Source organism: Lissotriton vulgaris, unplaced genomic scaffold (assembly GCF_964263255.1).
Source record: "Lissotriton vulgaris unplaced genomic scaffold, aLisVul1.2 SCAFFOLD_1705, whole genome shotgun sequence".
Classification (NCBI taxonomy): domain Eukaryota; kingdom Metazoa; phylum Chordata; class Amphibia; order Caudata; family Salamandridae; genus Lissotriton; species Lissotriton vulgaris.
The window spans coordinates 64,379-70,378 of NW_028252178.1; positions in this window are offsets into that span (position 1 = coordinate 64,379).

The following is a 6,000-nucleotide window of genomic DNA, read 5'->3' on the forward strand; positions in this document are numbered from 1 at the left end:
CCTGTGAGTAATTGGGAAGGTACATTTAGGGTATTTATTTATTTGTTTGATATAGGAAAAAATATGATGCATTATACATAGACACACACGAATCTGAGGCCTGCAATTTCCTTGCAAAGGTTTCAAGCTAGAGATAGTTTTGGGCCCCTGCAGGAACACAGGCCTCTGCACAGAAATATTTATGGAGAAAAATGTCTTTAGTAGAGATAAATAGGTCACATTGTTCATTAGAAGGTCAGGAAACATCTTAAGGCTAGCAAATTTAACTACTGCATGAAGCTTAGATCATATCTTCCTCCAGACTCAAGAAACCAGAAGTGCTTAAGCGCAGAGGCTACAAAAATAGGTTTACACAATCTTCATCTGCTAGAGGAACGAGCCAAGATGCACCAATCACATAAGAGCCCGCTTCCTCTGCAGCGCTGCAGTTTCTTACACCTTTCGCTTAAACACGTACATAGGAAAAATACCAGATGCACATCCTGCCTTAGTACATACTGACACAAATGTGCACACTTCTGCTGAGATCACAACTAAACATCAGGTAAGTGGTCACTCGCTTCTGCAGAAACCACAGCTTCACACTTAAATGGCTAGATGGCTCGACGGAAGAAACCACATACAAAAGGTCAGATAAGCTTGCCCAATCAGTGTTTAGCAGGATATAACCACACGCAGTGCAGTAAGATAAATATATCTTTGCTCCACTTAAATTTCGAGAACTGAAACCCACATAGGGGGTTTCTACACTCATCATGTGAGGCTAAGCCCACCAACCTGCGCTTCTGTTTCCGAGAAGTTGCTACATCTACTGAAGCTATCTTATATGTCCTGTGTGAACATTGCTTACGTCAGTGATGAATGTGTAATCTTTTCCTTTGTGATTTGGAAGAATAAATAGGGCTGCTTCTGAGCTAAAACTCCAGACATCAAGTTGCATCTCCTCGGAGGTCAACTGATTTTTCCTGTAGCAACTGATCCTCACTTTCTGTGTGAAAGTTAATTAGAATAGTAAATTCCACGCCGATGAAGCATACTGCTTATAATTCTCTTATGGATCCTGTTTAAGCACGAATTCACTGAAGTGGCACTGGAGTCAAGCTATCCTGGCTGATGAGGGGTGAAACCCCGAAACCGGACCTAGGATGCTTGTTTCCGGTCCAGAGAGGACCTGGCCTGGCAGTTCGGGCTGGACTGTTCCCATGAGGCACAAGGTCAAGACTGATTTGCATATGGTTGGGTTCAAACTGGAATGTCATGGTGAGCAAAAAACTATGGATTTAAGCCCAGATCTCTGTACTGGGGTAAATGTATGACATAGTTATGTATTCTGTCCATCAATTGTTCTTTTTGCATATGAAGTTGATTTGAGCATTTTCCTGATCACGGGTCACCTTTAATGCAGAGTGTAAGACTTTAGCGGATGGTGCCTTGCAAACAACAAATTACGACTACATTCGGAGATGGTGCAGGACATCTTCTGGCAGTGCGGAGAACCATGGCTAGATCTTTTTTGCCACCATCGATAATATGCAGTGTCAGCAGTTGGTCACTTTGGAGTTTGTGCAAGAACAGTCACTAGAAGATGCATTCCGACTGGAATGGAACTTAAGACTCTTGTATGTCTTCCTGCCTCTACCTCTCCTGTCTTAAGTTCTGAAAAAGATCAAGAATGAATGGGCCTAAGTCATTCTGGAGGCTGTAGATTGGAACAGGAGAGCATGATACCCAGAGCTTCTCGGAATGAGCACCTGTCCTCCAATCCAGCTGCCACTTTGGGAGTATCACCGTCTCGGCTACAGGGAAAAAGACCTTCACTCAAATGTATGCAATCTACACATTCATGCATGGAGTTTGAGCTGGGCAGTTGACTGTGTTTTATCAGGTGCCTGAACTGGTGGAAATCATGCTTGCCACTAGGTGCCCTTACACAAACTCTATTTATTCAAGTTGCTGGGCCAGATTTGTAAGCTAGTGTGGTATCTTCAAGATTGACTCTTTATAAGCAAAGTTGTCAGGCCTTGAAGATTGCACCATTAAAGGTTATTTGTCAGGCCTTTCTATGTTTGCTGGACCATCTGTTCTTATTTTAATCACCTGTTGTAATGAGGTTTATTAAAGTTTTGACTCACCTGTTCCTTTTAAAGCTTATTGCATGAGAGAACTCCAGGCACTTTCAGCGCATCTTCCATATACATCCTTTTTTCCAGAGAAGATGGTGTAGAGGTTTTGAGTGACATTCTTACCAAAAGTAGTGGCGCCCTTTCACATTGGGAAATCCATCACCCTCTCGCGTCTCTTGCCCCATCACCCCAGGAAAAAGGAGGAGAGGTTCCATCGGCTGGACCCTATAAAGGATGTTTAGCTTTTACATTGATCATACCAAGGAACACAAGTGGACCTTCAGCTTTTTGTGGGTATCTCCTGGGTGAAGAAAGGAAAGGCTGTGCAGAAAAGCCCCCTTTCCTATGATTCCGACACGGTGCCCATACCCTCCAGAAGATATCATGTCCCACATGCATAATTTGGAATGGATTCTGACAATGGCTGCTATGATGCTGGTGACACGTTTACCCAGCCCCATCTGCAGGATAATTGGTATGAGGACTTCCAGGATGCCAGTGGCCTTGAGACATTTTCCAGACACTGGACTGGTTTGAGCTATGTTCCCTGCCACAGAGGGAAGTGCTTCCTTCGAAATGGTTGTGTAGGGTGCAGCAGAGGTTCTTGATCTGCAGCTTCCTACCCAGGAAACAAAGAGCAATGTCCTAAGAGTCAGCTTCCACCTGGCCTAACAAGTTCTGAACCCCTTTTGTATTTTGTTGAGGCACTAACAGACACACATTTAGAGACCTGGGATAATCCCTATTCAGGTCCCACTGTCAATCTGAAAGTTTTAAAGTACTCCAGTGAGTCATTGAGCTGACGAGCTTGTGGATGAAGTACCTCCGCGCCGGTGAGAGGTACCGGACCTGATTGAATTTTTGGCAGCCATCTCAGCAAATCCCAAAATAAAGACTGTATTCTCTACTGATGACGGTTAATAAACCAGAAACACGTGTCTAGGGATCAGCACTATCTGCGCCAACCTTGGCGAAATACTCAAAAATATTGGAGCGAGCTACAATAGACGGCATTTACCAGAATGCCAGGGGCTAACCTTGCCTGAGAGGTCAGCAGTGTGCTCCCACATCCTGTTGTCTATTTAAAGTACTCCCGTGAGTCATTGAGCAGACAGGACCGTGGTTGAAGCACCTGCGCGCCAGTGAGAGCTACCGGACCTGATTGAATGTTTGGTAGCCTACTCAGCAAACCCCAAAATAAAGACTGTATTCTCTACTGATGACGGGTAATAAACCAGAAACAGGTGTCTAGAGATCAGCACTATCTGTGCCAACCTTGGCGAAATGCTCGAAAATATCCGAGCGAGCTACAATAGACTGCATTTACTGTTGTGTTCTATCTAGGACCCCGATCAATATTGTGACCTCATGCCCCTATACGGCTAGAATCAATACGTATCCCTATAATGGCATAAACGATCAGAGCCATATTTCAGTAACTCGTCTCTGCAGCTCATTACAGTACATGACACAGCAGAAGCCACTTCCTAGATTCCTAGATAACACAACAAGTTCTTTCAACAGATAAAACCCCCAGCAACCTGGGAAAGACCCGCTTGCTTTGTTTTGATTAGTAATAGAACTCTAACGAGCACTGTAAGAACGACCAGTTCTTAGTGACATCTTTATTGACGTCTTATGTCCAAAAACTTACGTCAAACTCGGCACCTTTCAGGTATAAATAATACCAACGTTGCCTTAAGCAAATGCGATGGTGGTGGTGAATGCAAGAGCAGAACAGCTGTCCCTTGCAGAGCCCAGCAGATGCGAGAAGCCCACGGACGCTGCCCCTCCTCCACCTTGACGCGCTGAGAAAGACGCTGTCTTTTCTCCTGCCGAGAAAATCCAGCTCCAGCGTTTCCAGCCTACCCTTGCGGGTAAATGGAATATCGAGTCCTGAGAGGAGATACCAGACCTCCAACATTCCATTCCAGAGGTAGAGTGCTGACTAAACCCTTAGAGAGAATTCTTGAAGCAAACACTTGGCAAAACCAACCTAACTTAGACTGCTACTTACGTACTCCCTCCCAAGTATTAGGCTTAGGTCAGGTACACTGGGGTAGGCGTAGTTAGAAGCACCAGTTGAAGACTTTAGCCAAATGTATATATGAATGTTTATATTTTATTCATTTTAACTATCATATGGCTAAGAAACCATATCAATGCTTTTACAGTATTATTTCGCAATACTCCTTTTACTGTACGCACTTTTTATAATAACAAGTCTTGCAATTGTGGCAATTCATTTCTCTTGCATGAGAAGAAAGACTGTTCAATAAATAATACCTTTTTATTGAAAACGCCCGTCTCTCTATTCTCTGCATAACTGGTGAAAGTAATTTTGCACAACTGACTGAGTGAAATAGCTGTCTATTGTTTCACACGACTCTAGAGATTGACTCTTATTCTGAGGAGCAAAGTTGTCATGTTAATGCGGTTGTTGGAAAACTGAATCCCTTCTTGTCTGAGCCAGGGAAGCTGATCACTTCCTATTCAGTCAATAAAGTTTCCAGTGACCTCTGAGCTAGCTGGTACAAACCCAATTAAGTTTAACATACTCAGTAGAGACCTGGAAGACCGCACTTCTACGTCTACACTGCTGTTTATGTTATTCCAATGCGCAGGGCCTATAGGGAAAATAGGAACTACACTACATGGCGCCCAACGTTTGGTAAGGCGATAAAACTAACGCAAGACGTTAGAGTAACTCAATCGTGCATTTTCACACAGACCCTTTCTCCCGTAAATACTCCAATAGACGTCTGGAGTGGGTGAAAGGTTAAAATCCGCCCGAACTTAGTAGGAAGAGATTCCTATGTAGAGTTTCTGGTTTATTCAACGTTGAAGGATACAGTGTTCCAAAATATTGTGCACCTAATCTTTGTCTCCTTGAAACCTGATCTGCAATAAAAGACCTTCCTGACAGTAAAATGCCAGGAGAAGGCGGAAACAATGGGACCGCTGATACCGCAGTAAATGCGACTCAGCATGAATCCGATGAAACAGGGATTTACCCACCGGGTGCAAATATCATCCCAGTCAATATAAGAAAAACTATAACGTTAAAACCTATAGAACACGGACTGACCACACAAGGTGGCACAGTCGTATTCGTGATAGAGGCACATGAATATCGGCAGACAGAGGTATTCTATTCTTGGATAAAATTTCCAGCGGCAAACGCTACAACACAAGAGTTCCACTATTACAAAATAGAGGATCCACCGGATGAGTACGCTCCCTTTGAGGAGATTGAAATCCCATTAAAATACCAAGAGCATCTGCTCTGGTTTAAAGGCGCCCTAAAAAACAATGATCATATTACCAGGCTCGGTCCACTAGGTAGACCAGGAGCAACGTGGCCGGTTCTAGCCAGCTACACACCACATCCAGACATTGAAAAAATGTCAAAAGAAGAGCTGTTAGGACAGCTAAAAACATTAATTAAAATACATAGACAATTAGTCCAATATGTAATGCGGACTGCAACAGTCCAAACAGCTGTTAATGTTCCACAGCTGACCCCTCATCAGGGGAACACAAATAAAATTACACCACAGAACATACAATCATGTCTTGGTAAAACACCCATAAAACGGGAACAAATTCCTTTCTGGTTAGCGCAGAAAATTACTCAAATAGAGGCAGTATTTCCGAATACTACCCCTATTGAGAAACACAGAATTCTGACCATCTGCCTTCCAATGGGGGTCGCACCACACGTGGAGGACTGTGACACTTGGTGTACAGTCTTTGCTTCCATTTACACAAAAGCACATGGTGTTCCGTCAATGGCGGTAATACCAGATGTACTAAAACAGATTCAGAATGAATACGGTCCAGAACCTGCTTTAACTCTTGGTATGAAGTTACTGAA